Genomic DNA, 22,507 nt, shown 5'->3' with positions numbered 1-22,507 from the left:
ACCTGGCCCGGAGCAACTACACCCCGGTGGTCCCCCAGCCCTCTTACAGTCCCGACTTGGCTCCGTGCGACTTTTTTTTGTTTCCCCGTCTGAAGAGAGAGCTGAAAGGAAAGCATTGGGAGTCCGTGGAAAACATCCAAAAGCATGTTACAACGTTCCTAAGAGACATTCCCGTCGAGGAGTTTTCAGCGTGCCTTTCAGGCGTGGCAGACACGTCTCCGCAAGTGTATTGATTCAGGGGGAGAGTATTTTGAAGAATTTTGAGCATTTGTACCGCTACGATCAATAAATCTATTTTTCCCAGAAAATGCGCATTACTTTTATAATGGACCCTGTATTTATTATTATTTTAGTCGCAGTGTCCTAGGGGCACAAACTCGGGTGTCGTTTTGGTCTCACCGCTCGTGCACGTTCACCGATTTTTATCTCGGAGCGACATTTACGAGAAGATATTGGATTCTTCATTTTAGTTTTTAGTGTGGGAAAAGAAAATTTTTAATCTTTTCTAGGCTATATATAACGTTCAATATGCGTTCGCAGCTGTTTTTTTATTTCAACGAATTCCAAATCTCCATGAAAGAAAAGAGTCGTGAGAGTCCGCTGGACGTAACACAATATATATGTATATTACAAAGTTATATATATTAAATTCTATATATGTTATATACTTAATATTATGTATATAATTTATTAAACTTAAATAATCAAATATACACAAGTTTTAACGTTGTTTTCTTGCAATTATCATTTTTTAAATTTAGTTTTGCATTTATGGTTATAAATGGAGCATTTTTTTTACTTCAAGAGAAACATCTAAATTAGATCAAAAAAATTAGATCTTGTACTGATAAAAAATGTCAAATTTTTCCCATACGGTGGCATTGGACATTATTAAGGCAGCTCTTGGCAGAACATAAATATTTTAACATTAAAAAATCAAAAGCGAGTGAGAAGAGCTTATTTATTAAATCGAAATTATCCATCATTCCATCATATGTGACGCATTTGTAAGATATCTTTTTGAAATGATATAACTAATGATTGTAAATAATTAAATCTTTTTTAAAAAGAAATGAGGACCATCTAAATTATTGTAAATGTACAACATGTCAAAGTTAGATGTTATGAATACAATATATATTCTTAATTTTTAAATTTTAATTGTCTCAGATGTGACTGTGCGCCGTAAATCTCTTTATTTTTGTAGTATTTTCAATTTATAATTCTACACTTAATAGGAAAATTTATGTATTATATCTTATTTCTTATAGTTGATAACTTCAAAATATGTATATTTTTTAAATTTTTGTACTGTATTTTATACATTTTAATTTTTATTTGTTAAATTAGTTTTTTTAATAATTAGGTGTGGAAGACATAATCCTAAAGGAAAGATCTTGATGCAAACACATATTTCTTTGTCAGATATCTTATCTTAAATAAATGCTATTGTGGATAATTTACCATCAGCACAAATGTTCTAGAATTATCTAATATATTATCTAATATGTCTTTAGATATATCATCGAAAGAATGTATCGAGTGGATAAGGATATTCGAAGGATATTCGAAGTTCAATTATGCATAAAAACTAAACGTTTCCTTGCTTTGTGGAAAAAAGTATGTCAATTCAGAATTACAGAATCAAGGTGTTATCAATTGCTAACTTATTCAAAATAAAAATCCAGATTGGCAGCAAAAATCATAAAGTTTTTCTGTTCTAAAGAATTTACAAACAAATATGTGAGACACGGGCTAAAAAATTAATCATTTGCTCAACAAAAATATAGAGAAATGACAAAGTCTACTGTAATTGAATATGAATTGATAATCTCTATCGAAAATCCCGCAGAGAGAGAGAGAGAGAGAGAGATTCGCCTGATGATATTGTTTTCGAAGACAACAAACCTGTAAAGTTATTAGAGATAAAGTGCCCTTATGCAGGAAAAACCTCAAATATTTATGATATAATACGACAAGAAAAATATATTATAGATAGTAGATTTATCAAATAATATATCCGTAAAAACTAAACATGATTATTATGCTCAAATGCAATTTGGAATGGCTGTATTAAATATGAAACAAACAGATTTTATTTTATATTCCTCTTACGATCAAAGCATGATTGTTCTGCCAATAGTGGATGTAAAATATGCTAAACAGTTACTTTCAACTCTAAAGATTATTTATTTCAATAATATGTTATATTATATTTGTGAGAAAAATTAATTAATATGCTTTAAAAGATAAATTTAATATATTCATAAACTTATGTATGTTATATTTATTAAATGCAAAATATTCTTAGAATGTAAAATGTTTTTTTTTATTATAAAACTTGTACACATACAATATAAGTAATTAAATATAAAAATAATTATCTTAATATCGTATACATAAATAACAAATTAAGATATAAAATCGTCATCTTTAAAGATTGGAGAGAACTTAGATTTATTATCTGAAATAATTAATATTTGTTCAATTTTGAAAATAAGATCTTGAGGCATTTTATCACTCAATATCTTGAATGTTTTTAATCTTTGATTTTCCTTTCTATATGTACACGAACTTTCGCTATTTTAGCGTTTAAAAAAGTCTCTTTTTTTGAAAATTGTTTTTTGTTTCCTCAAAAATGCTGGCCTGATTAGCTTTATATCATTTTGTAAACAAATATTATCTATAAAGAAGCCTTTGTCTATAATAGCATAATAAATTGTCTCTTTGTAAAAGATTAATAAGATTACTTTGTTCAAAAATTACTTTGTCAGATGCTTTATCACCATAAGCACGACTAATAAAACTAATCAGCTGGAGTTATTCCTGTCATAAATTTTACTGTATATGTCGATTTATAATTTGAATATGTTATTGTTTGACAACAAATATTTTTCTTTTTCTAAATTGGAATTTATATGCAATCTAAAATCATTCTAACATCAGGGAAGTCGACAAAGTAAATTGGAATGTTTTTTTGGATTTCTTCTTTAGAAGGAAAATGCATAGCATACGTTAAAACACTACTTAAAACCGTTAATATATGCAAAAATATATGTCGTATTTGTACAGTAAATATGCCTTTGAATAAGATAGATAAAGGTGCATAAAATTAATTCATCTTCAATTTAACAAAAGTTAAGATAACTTTACAATAATCATACGTTGAGCAAGAATTTAGATATAATTCGTTCAAACTTTCAACAATAGCGTCTAATAATAAAAAACTTTCAATACTGCATACTATCATACTCAAATCCTTCTCCGTTCGTATAAAATAACACAATGTTTCTTAGACCATCTATTTGAACAGCAACATTACAGAAGTTTTTTGCTTTTCTACATAACTCCGAATTTTCATTTGGTCATCGTGATAATCTTAGTATTTCTCTGCAATGGGATTCTTCTTTATTTTATTTTCTTTCTGATCTTCCAATTCTTCTCTCTTTTGTTCTCTTCCGTATCTTTTTTTTGTCTTTCTTCATTTGCTGTCAATTTCTGCTTTAAATTACTGCTTTTAACTGTAGGAAGATTATATAATGGCAGCCTCTAATTTTAAAATTCAATTTTTGAGCTGGTACGTCTATAAAATGCATTTATTATTACTTTATCATAAATAGCAGATTGGATAACATCATATTTTTATTTAATGATGACAATTTTTTTACAAATTATATGTACTATCAAGAAACCTGTAATCACTTCTTTTAAATGCAAATTGGATACAACAGCCGACTTTGCATCCGTTTCCATTTTTAATATCTCTGCCATTCCTTTCGAATATCTTTTTTTTCTAAATTGCTAAATGCATTTTCTATTGTAATTGTTTGTCCTGGTTTAGGAAAATAGTGGAAGCGAACAGTTGGATTATTTAAAGCAAAGCTATTGCAACCATATACTCTGCAATACGTTTTACTTTTCGTTGCTTTCGGTGAAAATCTCGCTCCTAATTCATCATTAATTTTACGAATATAAAATATTAACTGTCTTACGAGATCGAGCTTCCGAAAGAGTTTTACAATATTTCTTCAGATATGCAGCTTTTTGTCAATAACGATCGCCGATCAAATTGGTATCATTTTTTGAATGACTATTTAAGCAAAACGGCAGAGCCACAATAACAAGCTTGAGAACGATGCACATAAAACACATTTAAAAGTTCTCCGTGCTAATAAATATATCTACTGCAGTGCGCAATCCTTTTTTTCAAGATTATCAACGTCGCGTATCCGAATTCGTACAGGTTAACCTGTCAGTGTTATCCTTATTGAGATCATGTTGGATGTTTGACGGCTTAAGATCCCAATACGCCTCAATTTACGCTGACGCGATCAGTCTTGCGTTACCTACTTGTACGAACGATTGAAAAAAAATGTATTTCGTCAAAGAGAGCAGCGCATCATACGACGTAAAGAAGGAACATGTAAGTTTCAACGTTCTATATGATAAATAACGGTTTTTTTCAACATGTACACAGCATGGAGCGTCGCACGGTGCGCTTACTGAGCAGATGTTACGATTTGATGAATACGGGCTACAAATTTTTGGAAATTGGAATCAATGTTGGTTCGCCAAGTTACGTGGAGATCACCTTGGGAGATCATTGCAGACACGAACTGTCGCTGTCTCTCAAAACGTAGAAAGGCCTCTACGAGCAACGATGGAATATTTACAAGATGCTTCGAAACAAATACAAGGACAATTTTATAAGCGTTGGATCGCTAATGGTCAGAGTTTGCATGCTGAACGATGCTTGTATGCAGTGTTGCCAGATCATGAATTTTCTCCCTAGATTTAGGATTATTTTTTAGGCTTGGGAAGAAATTTAGGGAAACAAAATGTTTAGGCAGAATGTTTAGGGTTATTTTTTAGGCTTGGAAAAGAAATTTAGGAAAACAAAATATTTAGGGAATATGTTTTCTGTTTACCGTAAAAGAAAAAAATTTTTTCCACGGCGCTGGTTGACCGCAATGTTTCGTATCTCGCAGCCTACTTTTCCATACTTTGTGGCCGTATTTGACTCGCGTAGTAGCCGAGTGGCGTTGCGCGCGTCCTGATCGGAAGAAAAACAGCGATAGAAGAAAATAAGAGAGTAAGGGACAGAGACAGAATTTTAATACAAAAATTTGCATTTGTGCGTGCATTGCATAATTGTAATAATTGTATTGCCGTTGATGCTTACCTACGTATATTTTGAAACTCGTCGTGTAGTAATGCGGATGTACAACCTCTCATCCTCATCAGTGTTAGTTATTTTCATTGTATGGCACTACAAATAAACTATCGACAAACAAAATGGTAATCTACTATCGACTCACTTCTAGCCGACAAAAAATTGGCTACTGCATTTGTATAAAAATAAAGTATGTTACAATGTTCATTGGTCGCTGGAATAGTTTTACTGAGATCGAGCTTACGTAATATATCTTTTTATGTAAACTTTATGATGTCTATAAATGTAGACGCTCATGTAAAGTGTACCAATCACTATCATTACTTTTTACTATTAAGGCTCTTGATTACTCAGCCAAGAACTCTGCGTTGACAGTAGTGACATAGAATCAGACGGCGGTCTGGCGAAACGGTAGCCACACACTTAAGCACAAGCCCGTATCCATATGCTCGCCTGCGGCGTACTGAGAGTGAATGAGATAGCGAGCGCTTTCTCATACTAATCACTTGTTTCAAGCAAAAATGTTTCTCGATCACTCGGTGGTCCTAGGCATCAATAAGGGGCGGAGGGCATTCAAATAACATATAAGTTTTAATAAATTGTAGTAATAGTGCACTATTCCTATTAATGTAGAATAGTATAAACCATGTTAAAACGCAACAGTTTACGAGATATTTAATTGTTTATGATTTTTCATGCGCGTCATATAGTATATCTCTTCTTCAAACTCGAGCAAGAATAGTTCAATAGAAGTAGAATTTTACCGGACAAAAATTATAACCAGCATTTCTCTTCTCGAAAGGCCATTAGAAAAGAAATGCGTATGTTTGAGATTCGAGACTTGTGAAGAAAGTATGCGAAAAAAAATCGAATAGCAAAAGCATGTTTTTCGCTTATAAAAAGATATTGATTGTAAAAAAAATCGGTATAAAAAAATGTGCGTATTCGAAATGACTACAAAATGAGACGTGGAACATTAAGATCGAATTATTAGTTCAGTAGAAAAAAATTTTTAAAACCGAAAAAGGCCTTTTTCTTCACTCACTCTCTGTTCATTAAGATTTAAACGCAAAGCTTTGAATTTCTCGTAAAATGTAGCCGTCATAATGACGAACAAATCTAGCCCTGAACAAGTCTGAAAATGTTCATTAATTTTTGCAGAAAGCAATTTGTTCACTAAAAACCTGTCTGCGGAAAACTTAATTTCTTCATCTTTGAACAGTCGCATAGCAATTTACAGGGATTTTGCTTTTTCAAGAGTTGCACTATCACACACACTTAATAACAAAACGATTCATTGGAACCGTTATTATTCATTGAATTTTAACATACGCATATATTTTATACAATTTTATTATTATTCCCTTTTTTCTCCTTTATTAGATTACATTTTGTCATTCGCACATATACTTGTTACATATAATTGATGTCGCATATATACTTGTTACATATAATTACTTAAAAGTTTTTGTAAATTAGTGAAATTAAACATTGCAACTAGGATTAGGTTTATTAGATCATGTCTTAGATTTGAGCTAATGCCCACACATTTAAATAGGTTTTTAAAACACAATATTAGTTTTTTTTAATTTTAAGTATAATAAATAGTAGCATTCAAAAGAATTTTGTGAAAAGGATTTTAAAACTGGAACTCAGAGATTCGTATAATTTTTTAAACCAAATTAGATCAGATATTTACAAGACATCTAAGAATATTGTTAATATTTTATCATTGACCATCCAAAATGCATTTTTTATTCACCAAGAACTTCAAATATTATGTGGTTTAAAGAGCAATATAGGTTAGATAAAAAATCAATTGGCTTATTAAGAAAAAAAATGTATTTATTAATTCACGAATACAGCCAATTAAGTACTGATATAATGTTCAGAACGATAGCACTGTGACATTCCAATTAATAGATGACGCACAGCTTAATTGGGATCTCTGTTAATGAAAATAGTGATCGGGTAACTGATTTTCAAAACGACGTGCATATTTCTTCTAACAATTTTGACATTGTTAGTCCGTTAGACAGGGTACATAAGAAATGGTTTGTCAATTTAAGTGATATTAATGTTTCACATGATGTCCAATGCTTATTACAACTAGGTGAACGGATTTGGATTGCCTTAGACTCAAGATAATAAAGAAAAAACTACAATAAAATTTATAAAATAAATTGGAAACAATGTATTGTCCGAATAATATAGTTAACTACATCAGAAACCAATCGGTTAATATATTAAATATTAGGTGTTGGAATTAATTCGTAGCGTTTTTTAATGAAAGAATGTTATTTATTTCACATGAGCATTAAAAAATACATTAATGAAAGTACTTCCCATCACTTGTAAAACGCTACGAATTAATTCCAACACCTAATAGATTATACCATAATAGTTCATCGTTGAATGGTGACGAGATATATTACATTAATTAAATGGACTGAAACTACAAAAAAATTTATTAAAGACCACTCGGATTTATTTTTTACTAAGGCAGATAAGGGAAACATCACCATTGCTATTGACAGATTTATATATGATCAGAAAATGGAAAATATGCTTTCAGACGTACATGAAAATAGAGAGAGACCCCAAGAGAAAAAATTCGCTAATGATTTGCGCAATATAAGATAGAAAAACAAAAAATTATTAACGAGTTAAAAAGGCTTCTCACTACCGATGGAACTAAACGACGCGTTATGGCGCGCGTAAAATCCACAAACAGAAATTGAGATTAATACAATAGTATCTTCGATTAATAGTTCACTGTACAATCTTTTTTGTTATTTACATTGCATTATTAAAGAAAGCATTCCAGTAACACATAGTCATGTGGAAAATGACTTCCAATTGATACAGAAACTAAAAGGAAGATATTTTGAGTCCGATTATATTTTGGCTACTCTGGGTGTGATTTCGCTCTTTATTAATGTTTCGATTTGTGCTAACATAATACACAAAAAAGTATAATCAAAGGATGGAATTACATAGCAAATAATATCAAAATAACACAGGAAGAGTTCATGATTGCTATGAATTTTATTTTTAATTCCACATTTTTTGTCTTTAACGGATCGTTTTACAAACAGATTTATGGCATACCTTTGTTCCTTATTATAGCGGAAATAGTTCTGCAAGATTTAAAAGAGCAGCCAATAGAGAGATTGTCATTGCAATTGTCTTTATATTACAAATATGTAGATAACATTATCTTGGCAGCTCCACAGTTACAATTAAATTACATATAAGACACCTTTAATTCTATGCATGAAAGGCTTCACTATCGAGATTAGCAATGACAACAGACTTAATTTTTTGGATGTCACAATGATATTACATGAACATTTTATCATTTTTGACAGATATTCGAAACCGACATCATCGGACAGATATCTCAGTTTCTATTCGAACCATCTTGTTTGTCACAAAAAAGTATATATAAATAGTGATATGGTGGACAAAATTCTTTTACTTTCCCATTCGCAATTTCATAAAAAAAATTTTGAAGATACCATAAGCATTCTTTTAGATAGTTGCTATTCATTTGCTTTTATTTTTTCCGTAATTAGACAAAGGCTTAAATTCCACTGCTATCCCCACTCTAATATAAAGTTGCTTAACAAAAACCAAAAATATTTTACTATCTCATTTGTAAAATCCATCTTTGAAAACTTTATGTCTATAGCTATGGGAATACATTTCAAGACAGCTTTCACCATACCCTTAAGAAATTTATACACAATGGTAAGGACCGTTTGGATTATTTCTCCAAACAGAGTGTAGTCTATAAAATTGAGTGCTTGGATTGTGAGACTAGCTTCGTTGATTAGACAAAAAGGAGATTACAAACTAAGAATAAACTACAATAAATGAACATCGATCTGATATTAACAAGAGAATAGGAACTCCATCAGTAATTTCTGAAAATCGTACTACTTTAATCACGATTTTAAGTGAGGAGAAGTCGAAATATTGGATAATGCCTTACTATAAAAAAAGAATTATTTCTGAAATGGTTCACATTAAAACACAAAAGTATGGTTTGAATAGACGGACAAATACCGATCCGCTGCCTGACATATATCTACACCTTTTATAATCCCTTCCTACATCGTTGAATTCCTCTTCTTAGGATCCTTCTTACATCATTTCTATTACTACTTCCCTTGTTAGATGGCAGGATCATTTCAATATATCGAATGTTCTAGCATTATATCTCAGAATTCGACAGTATTAAGACCCGTTTGATATCTCTGTATATAATTATATAATTACTTTCAATACTCAATTTATATTTTTTTAATTATTTTGGACGTTCGAATAATCAGCAGGTATGTACTATTTATCTTTTATTGTAATTGATGTTCAATTCTTTTATGTAAAACATAGTCGTATAACAAAATTATTTTTTGGTATCTTGAATGACAATTAATATTATTATTAGGTAATTATTATATTCATTATAATTGCAAAAAGAATATAAAAGATGTATGCATCTCTGTTACATTAATTTTCACTGGACCAATCTATTGTAAATTGAGAGGAAGCTCACGGTATTATAGATTTCATACGATTGTGACTTCTGGAATAGACTAACAATAAGTTCCGATGGGAAGCCGATTGAATCTAGGCCGTATTATGCCATAATTATTATTTCTAACATGCGAATATATACGTTTTTTATATATTGTGTAGTTACCGATAACATTTAAATTTATTTTTTAATATTGAGAAAGACCCCTATCGGATTCAATAGGGATCGTAACGTCTGTACGTTTTTATATTGCTTACATTAATATTGTTTACTCATATTTTTTTATCCTGAATGGGTTCTTAGCCCTATATTGTATTGTTTAATTTATTTAATTATTGGAACCGTTATTATTTATTGAATTTTTCTAATTTAGTCGAGCAGTGCCAAGTTTTTTTACATAATGTATTTTTTATTTCATTAACATCTTTTTATTTTATTCTTAATTTTCTGTAATAACCTTTGATTGAAAAGATAATGCAATTTGGATTTCATTTTTTAATTTGTAACGATGCATATCATTACCAGTATGTATTTTGCGGATGATAGCCGTTCCGCCAAAGGTTCACGGACCTTACTGATTAGCGCCGATCGGTGTCGTTTTCACTCGTATTGCTTGCCGGTAAAGATCGCCAAGCAAGACCGGAACAATACGAGCGGGAGCAATAATCCGTATGTAAACTCGCAAATTGTTGCTCGTTTCGCGATTCCTGTCTCCGCTCCTAGATGAATCCGACTATTACCGATAGTTCATTCCTAGTGAACCATGTCTGTCGCGAGACAAAGTGGTGGAGAGCATTCCGTTACTAATCGAGGGTTCTCGATAGCGGTTGCCGATCAACCTTCCTGCATACATCCGCTGCACTGACGGGATAATTCTAGGGCAGAGGAAACTTTGTCCTGCCGAGCGTACTCGGCCGCTGACCAACTGATTACGTCGCGCTGATTGCACCGACGGGTTTATTTCTAGGGCCAGTGTGCACTCTGCCCCGCTGAGCTTTCTCAGCCGCCGATCAACCGCTGCCGTTTCCTAGCGTCGCACCGGATATAGAAGAGCGCGCTCAATCTCCGTTGAGTCTTTCTCGACAGTGCAAGCATCATGATAATCAGCAATAGCCCGAGGTGGAGTCTTCTCCGCTGAAAACTCTCGGCCGTCGATTACCGAAACGCATCTGACTTCGCGCTTTAGCGCCCATACGTAAAAGATCCGCCGGAATACCGTGCCGCGCCTGGCGTGTACCCGTGTCAACCAATCAGTTGCGCGCTGTTGCGCACAACTGATTACCGAATATACGTGCCGCATACCAGCATTGCGCCGCACCAGAAAAAGCCGTCTGTGGCATCTGGCACACGAGACCACGTTCGCCGAAAGGCAAAAATATACATACTCGTGCATACACACACACACTCATTGCAGAGATGTTTTGGAGTCAGTAAATACTGCGGAAGTGACGAACCGTGGGATCCTTATCTCTGCTATGCACACACATACACACACACACACGCGCGCGCGCGCGCGCGCGGGATCAGATATCTGTCACGTTCACGTCATTAATATCCTGGGTAATGCCAAGGATACATTTATACATTGTACATGAAAGGAGAGTTAAAATTTGAAATATCTTAATTTCTTTTTGGTAAAGTTTCCTATACAATAATTTGTTTCTGAGTTATACTAAATTTACAAGACTAAGTTGTCCGCGTGCGAATATCGCTTCGCGACCATTCTTCGAGAAGGTATGTGAAATTTGAATTTAGTTCTTTTTAACGTTGATTTTAAATGACTTCAATTTTGTTGAAAAGCAGCAGGTAAATATCAAGATAAAAATAACTTCGTCAAAAATCATCGTATCGAGATTTAAAAAAGCATTTTAAAACTTGAAATCTCTACTATTCAGATCAGTATTTTAAAAAGTCTTACTGATATTTTATGGAACAAATATAAATGAAGATGCATAAATTTTCAAAATTTTTTACAAAATTTGCGAAGTATCACGGCGCCAATTAAAAATTGCGCACAAATGAGGTTCATAGCTTTCGAAGGAGTGAATCTTTACCTTTAATTTGCTTTTTTATAAATCTCTGTACGATTTTTTTTCACTGAGTTATTCAACATTGAAGCAAAAAGAATCGTTTTTGGTTAGTTATATCTCAGGTAATTATATCTTTAATTCTCCTTTAAAACTTAGTAGATACATAGAAATTATCACAAAGAAAAAGAGACAATAAGAACCAATCTTGGCCCACTTCAAATTTCGTTCAACAACATGAAAATTTGTTCCTTGAGATCAATTATAAGGTAAACTGTTTACAGAAAGACGTCACTATAAAACGTAATATCAATATAAACTTACTTTTTAAAAAAAGGTAAAAAAAGAGGCGCTTAGAATATACATACTTCTCGAATAAAACTTATAACGATATGCCCTAATCGCATGTCGTTCCTAGCGATAGTGCCAGCCGGACACTACTGTGGCAATCGCTAAGAGCACGATATGGCCAAAATACCGCATATAACTCACAGGTGACGCAGCAGTCGAGGTTTCATGAATACATCCGAATTCCGCCGAACGATGTTCGCTCGTATTGTTCTCGGCGAGAATCGCTGAACGATTCCGGAACGATCCCGATCTGCTCCTTTTCCAGTTCCGAATCTTCCGGTCGATAGTAGCGAGTGGTAGAAAGCTCTGCAATTATCGAGTGTTCGCCACCGACCGGCTTATCCTAAACCGCTGCATCGACGAGAGTCTCTGAGGCAGAGTGTACTCTGCCTCGCCAAGCGTTCTCGGCCTCCCCCAATGCAACTGTGCACCGACGGGAATTTCCGTGGCGGAGTGTACTCTGCCACGTCGAGCGTTCTCGAGCCTGCCGCCTTACTCCGCACACCGACAAGATTCTAGGAATAGAGAGTAACTCTGTCTCTGTCGAGCTTTTTGGACCGTCGGCTATTCAAAACTACCGGCCTCGACAGCAGAAAAGGGGTAGAGTTTTCTTTGCCTCTGCCAAGTGTTCTCGGCCGAGTACTCAAACGCATTCTCAGTTTTCCTTATTGTATCGAGAGAAACTCACACTATATCACGACGTGTAAACACGAACGCGACCGCGATTCACATACCCGCGTACCGCAAGAACCAATCAGGTGCGCTGCGTCGCACAGCTAATTCGCGCCCCGCGCTCCGCAACCCGCGCTTATATCGCGACTAAGAAACCATTTGCGACGAGTCAGATCTCGTTACACACGTACACACATACACGCGTGTATGCACACACACACTCACATCCATAGATTTATATTCTGCGTCTCAGCGCCGTTTTTTTGGCTGAATACTCGGGATTCGCAATATATAACGTTCTCAAGAAAGATTGTCTTGTATTTCTATTTAAATCAAATACATATTTATTTTATATCAGCATTAAATCTCTGTATTTCGTTTATTGCATCTCACTTCCTGAATGTACCTCTTTTGCGCTCCGAAACTGAAATATCTGATGAGCTACGTCCGTGCACAAAAGTCAGGTAGTCACAACTTAAGTGTCCAACTCAAGTAATTGTAGCTTTAATTTTTCCAGGATATCCTTATTGAAGGTTTTTTTTCAATCCAGTAATGGCAATTTTAATTCTTTGTGTCAAAAGTTATTATTCCTCGAAGAAAACCAAATTTTGATAATGTTTTGAACAATGTTTTGAAGGAGAATTAAGTAACTACTATTTTATAAATGAAAGAGAATATGTCTTTGAATAAATTGCGATATAAAAATTTTATACAAGAAGAAATAAAGTCATTTGAATCGGAATAGGAGGACGCTTCAATAGGAATGCATTTACATGTATATATACATATATATATATATATATATATATATATATATAATATATATATATAAACGTTATATATATAGATTTTATTGTATAAAAATTAAAGATAGTATCACTTAGATTGTAGGTATTTTTTATTTAATTTGGTATGGGATTTAACTAGGCGCTAATTGTTGATATCAAATTTTTTATATGAATAATCATATCCTTAGCATATCCTTAGAAATTAGTAAATAATAAAGACAATATTATATAGATTTTTCTTTTTAATTTGACAGAATTTAATTCTGTGAAATTGAAAAAAAGACCTAAGTGTACTATCTTAGCTAGTTAACTTAGTTAAAACTACAGCATTTAGATTTTATTTTTTTATTCGGTAAATTAATTTTTTTTCGAGGAATAATAATTTTTGATACAGGATTAAAAGATTGCCATTACTTGGGTTGGAATAAGGAGATCTTCAATAAGAATATCCTTGTAGAAGAATTAAAACTACTATTACTTGAATACATAAGTTTTATTTGATTATAGAAGAAATTAGAAGAAATTAGAGAAATAAGGTTGTACAACGGTTTGGCAGTTAATTATTTCGTTGTTATTTCGCTTTTTATTTTGTATATTTTATGACTTTCCACGCGAAGTGACTCTTATCCTACCTCCTCCCCTGTTTAAGAGCGCACGACTTCCACGCAAAGTGACTTTCAACCCATTTCCCCGCTACTTAAAAGTGCGCGACTTACATGCAAAACGACTTCTACTTCATCTTCCTCTCTGCTTGCAGATGCGCGACTGTCACGTAAAGCGACAATCCCACCTTTCCCTTACTGAAAAGCGCAAGATTTCCATGTGAAGCAACTCCCATCTCACCTCTCCTCCTACTCAAAGGGGCACGATTTCCATGCAAAGTGAGTTCTACCCCCCCCCCCCCATTTCATCAAGTTGCTTTGCGTAAAAGTCGTGCGCCCCAAGCAGGGAGGGAGGGAGATAGGATTAAGAATCGCTTCGCATGAAAAGTCGTACAATATATTTTATATATTATATATATTTTAAAGCGGAATATTTTGTTTCACGTAGCAGAAAAAAGTCGTTTTTTAAACTTTTGTTAATAACTTTTTAACGAATAACAAGTGATGGTTAAAATTCATCGGAAGTGACTCACAGGATCATGACTTTGATAACATGTGTCAAGGTCATTGAAATCAGTGAGGTCATCGGTAATATACAGTTTTATCAATTTTATACATATCTTCGTTTCCATCCGATTTTAAATATTACTTGTACTATTATTATTTTACATAATACAAAATTAAATTACAAATAAATAGAAATCGACGATTTAATTTTCATCATTATTTCCTAGTTTAGTTAAATACCAGCGTATAATTTCGTTCTATCCGATCTTCTTTTGTCAAATATTAAATTTATTATAAGCAAATAGTGATCAAAGTTTAATAGATCGCTTTATCATTATAATCTTCTAGTTTAGTTAACAAATATAGTGTATAATTTCATGTCTATTCGATCTTTTTTTTTTATGTATTGTTATAAATGAATAGACGGAAAAAAATATAAAATTTTCATTATCATTTTCTAGTTTAAAATATACCAGCGATACTTTCGTTTATCATGCTTCCTTAGCGCTTCTTGCACTTTCTTTTTTTTTTGGAGAAAATCTTATTCCCCAAGGAACGACAATTCCCAAGGAAGGTCATCCCACCATAGAGAGGAAGATATTCCTGGGTTCGACTTAACCGAGAGTAGTATGGGGTTCAGTCCGCCTTGTGTCCCTCGAAACGGAACGTTCACAACCACCGCATACCCACTAAAAAACCCCACGGCGTCTTCTGGCAGCAATTAGGGGGAGGGGACCAGGAATTACCAGCAGTATGTATCCGGCCCTCCCCCTGGTTGTGGCATTTACAGCACCACTGTCCTCGGCCGATATTTGCCGCCTTTACCGCGGGAGTGTCAGAACCCTGCGGCTTGGACGAACTTGATTTGGGGCAGAGATGGGGGGGGGTATGGTTCCCCCAGGTGTTTATTGTCATGATGTATCAGGTGTCACGATGATTCCCCCTCCCCCCCCCCTCCTTCCATTATGGTAGGGATAGAGTCAATGCGCGCTCCTCTCTAACTTACGAAGGTGATGCTTAACCCCTCCTCTTTCTTTCATCTAGTCTTCTTTCTGTACCATTATCAAGGCGCAGAAGGAGACGACTGCATTCCGATTTTCTATCTTCTCGAGCATCTTACTGACGATGAGAGAAACAAGTCCATACCGATTACATCGGTCAGAGCATGACGCTCCTCCATTCAGGCGGAGCATTTCATCAAGGTAGAGCGCCGTGTCTACTTCGGTGTCACAATGATGACATCGAGGTATCTTTTCTTTCCCTATCCGATGCAGAAACTGCCCGAAACAAGTGTGTCCGGAGAACACCTGCATCAGATGAAAGGCGTCTCAAGATCTGTCCACCACCCATTTCTTCAGATAAGGCAAAGATCCATGATTCTGCGTCTGAAAGAGTTCGGATTGAGAAGGATCTTTTCCCACTCCCGAATGATTTTCCTCCTTTCTCGCTCCCTCAATATGTAGCGCTTTTTGTACCTCAAGTCTCTAGTTGTACAGTATGTTAGCTCACTCTCACGTTCTCTAAAATGTTCAACAATACATTCTGGACAACTAACACATTTTCGCGCTAAACGCCCAACAATACATTCTTTTGGTTAGATGAATAAACATGAACATAATAATAACGATGTATTTTAAAAAGTTTCACATCGGGACTTTCCGTCGCAATATCTCTGCTCGTAGGGCACGTAGAAAAAAAGTAAAAGCATTTTTATTACACAATTCGAGGAAGCTATCGATTGAGCGTATGTAGAACTTGATCAGTTCAGTTATTGAGATTCAATAATCTCGATTCCCCCCCCCCCAACTCGCTGTCTCGCATAAAGGAACATGGTAGTGTCACTGCGCGTGGCTTAGTGCCTCCTGATGACATGAAAAAGTTTATATGAAATAACTTTTTGCAAGCATTGATCACGTGCAGCAGAATATTTGTTTTGCTACTGTTGAAAGTTTATTTCACTCTGATTGAATATACTTTTAGATTTTCTATAGTTCTATAACAGCAAAAAATATTTACAAAATTTTCATTGAATGCGATCATTGATGAATCCAAGCATATGATATCTTGTCGGTTTGTTTATTCACAAAGACTTCTTTGGCTCACGAACTTACCGCTATTCTTCGAAAATGACATGTCACAAGCCACAAATCACAAGCGATAATGAGCCATTCTAGTCCCACGACGCATAAAGGCTTTCCAAGCCATAACGAGTCATGGCGAGTCCTGCCGGGGTTAGGATCTCATGTTAATACATAATGCAATCGCGTTGTCATATGGCAACGTTTTCTTTTGTTTCTGCTCCTATTGATGGATTTAAGGCCGCTATTTCATTTGTGCGTTTTTGTCGTACAACAAAGTATTTAAGCCTGTTTATTAACTGTATGATGAGAGAGATCCGAGAACTTCTGCCTGTACACATTTGTCGACAAAATCGTACAAATGAAATAGCACTATTTGAAACACAATTCGCGAGTCACAAGAGTGGCGCGAGTCTCATCGTAGAAAAGGAAAAAAAATAAAAAAAGGAGAAGCAACAATACAAAGCTTGAAAAGTTTGTCGATTGATTTACAGGTTCGCGAAACGCAGTCAAGCTGGCTGCCCCCGGCGGTAATCCCTCCTCTGCCATCGCCCCATCCGCACATCCTCCAGTGCTTTGGAGCTCCCGCAGGAAGCCAGGTAAGTCCATCTAATACTTGCTTTCGATGATTTCCAGCGAATATGATTCTACATCGAACAAAGGTATTGATGGGAATACGTTTATTCGACAATTATACGTCCGCATGAAATACAACTGGAAATAAAAGCGGATTAAATTACGATTTGTTTTGATAAATTGTTTTTTTTATATACTTAATTTTCGTATTCCATATAAATTAGATTTGCGTTTTACAAAGAATGAGTGCTGCGCAATGTTTTTTCCAGATGACGGATTAATGAATAATTCTATTATATCGGGGTTTCTCAAATTTAAACGGCTAAATTTTGGGATCATGTAAAGAATGGATAAAATAAGAAAAAAAAAATCCTTTAGAGATATGTTCGTTTTTTGTTCGTTTTGGAGAAAATCGCAGAAATAGATTTAATTTTGGAAATGTTATTGTTTTTAAAGAAAAATAGTATTTTTGTGTACGATCAGCAATAATAATGCTTCAGAGATAGGGCAAGGATATGCATGATTTCTAGATAGAATAATACTGAATAGGCGAGTCGTTACGTTGATCAGATCAGTATTTGGCTGCAACTCAAACTTTCCGTACAAGATACGTGCATTACTGTAAGAAGCCAACATTTTGAACAATATTTGTATTAAGCAAGTGACAACATGAATAAATAATTATGAATGAATAAGTAATAAATAAAGACAAAAATAAAAATGTTTGGCTATTTAAATTTGAGATACCCTGTATAAATTTAGTAATAATTTACTATTAGAGACACAGTCCCAATAATCTCGACCTTAACTGTTTGTTATCAAAATCATGATTCTGAATAACTTTGCCTCAACAACTAGGTGGCAATCTCTTATAGATTTGAGATATTTAAAATGTAATTTTAGTATCATGCGTCTATACGATCTTCTACGCAAAGTGAGGTCTACTTTAATTATCTAGGAGCGTGCGACTTTCCACGCGAAGCGAAATCTATTTTGCCTCTCCCATTACCAAGGGGCGCACACGATTTTCCACGCGAAATGAGATTCAGCCTAGGGGATTCTTCACGCAAAAAATGCTCTTCATCCTCCTTCTCCCAATCTCCCTTGCATAGAAGATCGTATAGACCATAGACTTATAAGATGGACCCAATCTGCCTCCATAATAGAAGTGAAGTCGATGTAAGTGAGTGAGAACCAAAACAACGATAAAATGAAATATCTCTATTGTTCTCCATTACGCGCGTAAGATAAGGGTAGACATTCATCGATATTTTGCATCTCTCACCGTTCTGTTGGTTTCATTTCTATCATAGAAGCATGTTAAGTCTTATAAGTTTATGATATAGATGATAATACTAAAATTGCAAAAGCAAAGTTACTTTGCTAAAATCACGACTTTGACAACGTGTGTACGTCAAGATCAAGATCATCGGAGTTGGATCCCTTGTAGTAAATAATTACCATAAATTTTTATCGAACTTCGTGTTTGTCTATCTTTGTCTATTTTTGTTGAAAATGAATTACAGCTTTCTTTTCCTCCCTCTTTTTCTCTACAACAAATACCGCCACATATTTTGCATTCTATTATTTATGCTTCTAAAAAATCTTTGCTTTGTTATTACTTTTTAATCATTCCATTTTAATTTGATTATTAGCTCATTCCATCTTTTGATTGCGCTCAATCTGAAGTGAGCAATTCAGTCAGTCTTATTATGATTAATCTCGCGCATGAAGAAGAAAACTGAATTAGACTTATTTTCAGAAATGCAATCAAAATCGTGTTTCTGAATTAGTATTGATGGTACTCGGTAGGCAGCATTCGAATCACAAAACTTCTCTCATATACGCTTACGCGCACACAACCGAACACACGTAACCTAAGAATAGAGATGTTATTCTTTGACATCATGCTCTGACAGTATAAGAAGATAAATTGTCATTAAAACTGCATGAAGAAAGGAGCATTTTTCATATAAAACTGGTATGATTTACTATGCAAACTGTGAGAACGGTGTCGTGGAAGGAAGCGACATCGTTATCAAAATAACTCAGATTCATCATTTTTAGCCTCATATTTCTGATGACATCGTCCATATAAGTTCAGTCACTTGATCTCTATTCTTCATGATCTCGCGATTAGTTGATAATGTGGGAATGAGAGTTTAAATGTGGAGTGTTTATTATGGTGGTAATCGCAATACTGAGTGATACTATAAATGCGGTTGGATAAAAAATAGTATTAAAGGCATTAAACGGTGTGAATGGCAGAAATCAATTGAATTCAAGTCGGTAAGCCTGTGTGATAGAGGCGAACAATCTAGACGACTTAACGTCGAAGTTTGCAACCAGTTTGTGGAGAGGCTGGAACAGCTTGGGTTGCAAATAATAGGCAGCAAAGTATTCCCAGTAAACGAATGGATTGAAATGGATTAAAATGGATTCAGATTTTCAGAAATATGAATTCATGAATTAAAATGAATTCTTTTCAATTCTGAAAAAGTTTTTATTTAAAAATTGATCATAAATGCTATTTAAATTATTCAAAATAATAAGTAGGAAATTTTTCGTTTTAATCCAACTAAATTCAAAAAAATTATAACGTAAAAATAATTGAGTTATATTCTTTTGTTTCTCTTTGATTAGAAATAAAATGAATGATCAATGTGAACATTCGCAAACCAAGTTAAACACAGCCCGAATATTAGACTAATCACGGCGCGCGACATTAGTCAAGCGAGATTAGATTATTCGACACTGACCCAATGTTATCTCATAGTAATGTAAATTATTAATACTTTATTATATCTGTCAAATAATGATATTTTTATTATATTTATATAATTTTGTTACTAGTTTAGCTGGTTGTAATTGAAGTAGAGAATGAATAACACATTTACCAATTGAAGAAGTGGTTTAACGGGTAAGACGTAGAAGATTCATAATCCAGAGATCCCAAGTTCGAATCATACTAAGGTGCGTTTTTTAATATCAATTGGAAGTAGTTAATTTCAGGTTAATTATTATAAATGCCTTAGGAATAAAATTTGTTACCCTTAAATATGAATGCTTTTTTTTTTCGAATATTAAACTAGTGTCAGCTCGGATCCAATCCATTCAATCCATTTTTTCATGGATTTAAAGTACGCATTAAAAAAATTTTAATCGATTTTAAAATTTCATTCTCATTTGCTGAGTTGCACAAACGACTACGTAAGGCCGTAGAACTAGGCCTAGATGAGTCATCAGAATCGATGGAAGGCCGAAACGATCAAAGCGCAAGCAAACGGACGATGAGCAACATAGGAGCCGAAATAAAACGAGACACGTTATTAAAGGAGCAATTTAAGCAGAGATTACTACGCGATCTTAATTTGTCAGTGTCAGGTTTAAAAGTGGTCCTTCGTGAAAGACTAAGAGCGGCGTTACAGAAGGATTCGAATGATGAAAGTGACGAAGATGATGGTGAAGCGATATAATATGATGATTACCATCACATTATGGTCATAATGAAGACGACAAGAACGGCATTGAAGAAGCAATAGCAACATCTATCTATGATCGAGGTGCTCGTGTAGTATTACGAAACAACAAATGATCAACATGGTAGACGGAAAATGAGGCAAGTGATATGATATATAAAGATATGCAAAATATCCTTTCAACTTTTGCGGCACACAAAATGTGAAAACACAGTTTGCATCTTTCGAAGAAATGGCTGATTTGTGTCGATGGACAGATATCCAAAAAATCATTTAATCGAAGGCTAAGAGATTATTGCGAGATTTTGCGAAACTATTCGCTAATTTTGAACGCCGTGCACAATCATATCATGCATTTAAGAAAGCGTTTAATGAAAAATTTGGAAAGATGTTAAATTCTCACGAAATACATAAAGAGCTAAGTAAGATAACCTAAAAGACTGAAGAAACATGTCAGATGTATATTTATCATGTCTTGGAACTTGCGAGTCATCCAGAGATTGAATTGGAAGTTGAAATATTAGGTGTTGGAATTAATTCGTAGCGTTTTACAAGTGATGGGAAATACTTTCATTAATGTATTTTTTAATGCTCATGTGAAATAAATAACATTCTTTCATTAAAAACGCTACGAATTAATTCCAACACCTAATACAAAATATATTGTCGATAGTGTAAAGGATAATGAGTCGAATAAGGCTATTCTGCACAGCGTGACAACAATTAAGAAGCTACGACAAAACTTTACACAATATGAGACGCAACAGAAATAAGGCGAACAACTACAAATAGCCGATAAGAAGTCAAATTTTACGAATCAGGCTTCGATGACAGCTACTACTAAACGATGCTTCAACTACGGTGATACGAAACATCTGGGAAAGGAATATCCAAACAAGGTAAATGATTTGAAATATTATTCGTGTAATGAATTTATTTATTAAAAGGATCTGAGTTGAATAAAGAAGTGACTTTTATGTCGTTCACAGTCTACTGGCGTAAGAGTTGACGCACTCAAGTTCCATTATGATAAGAAAACATAAAAGACATGTACAGGTCTTGGAGAAAGAAGTTATGGCTGTAATTGAGATAGTGATTTGCATCTTATTTGATCAATCGCCTATACACAACTCGGTGCGCCACCGAGAAATAATGGCCGGAAATAATGAGATTCAATAGCATGGGAACAACAAACTAGTGTACTTTAGAAAGATTTATCACAGATATATTGGTTGATGGCTTAATATTTACGCTAGATGTCGACGTGATTCCTGATCATTTCACTGCACACGATCTTATTCTGTGTGGTGAGCAGTCAGATTTTGCGGATCTCTACGTATTCAGAAATGACAAGCGACGTTGAGCAAGTTGAAGAACGATGACTGCTGACAAGAAAAATGGAGACGTCGATCATGATGAGAACGAGGAAGAAAAGAATGAAGTGTCCCTGCAGCATGTAATGAACACAGATATACAGTGTCATGCGAGAAAGATAATAGAGAACTATTATCCTCAGAATACAAAAGATAGCAGTGTGAAGATGTGACTAATATTTAAAGAAATACCTTTTTATTAAAATCCGCGTAGACTTTCAGCGGAACAATGTAGTATGATATGTAAAGTCGATCAATGGATTGACAAGGCATTATTCACCCTAACATTTCAAATTATGAGTTCTATAGCATTAGTAGAGAAGAAAAACGGAGAGCTG

General features: G+C 34.2%; 1 long non-coding RNA gene across 3 annotated transcripts in view; it reads left to right on the top strand.

Moving 5' to 3' along the window:
- Positions 1-22,233, top strand: part of LOC105154614 (uncharacterized) — a 146,836-nt gene extending 124,603 nt beyond the window's left edge. For 2 of the 3 annotated variants that reach the window (XR_015545305.1, XR_015545301.1), the window contains one exon: positions 17,236-22,233. This is a non-coding gene — a long non-coding RNA (uncharacterized LOC105154614). Of the gene's footprint in view, positions 1-1,517; positions 9,020-17,235 lie in introns of those variants that run through there. The other variant, XR_015545310.1, reaches the window with a different exon arrangement.
- The last annotated feature ends 274 nt before the right edge of the window (positions 22,234-22,507 follow it).

The sequence above is a fragment of the Acromyrmex echinatior genome, chromosome 6 (genome assembly GCF_024713525.1).
Source record: "Acromyrmex echinatior isolate Ae372 chromosome 6, ASM2471352v2, whole genome shotgun sequence".
Taxonomy (NCBI): domain Eukaryota; kingdom Metazoa; phylum Arthropoda; class Insecta; order Hymenoptera; family Formicidae; genus Acromyrmex; species Acromyrmex echinatior.
Note: the sequence above shows the minus strand (reverse complement) of the source record. Positions and strands in the feature narration are given on the sequence as shown.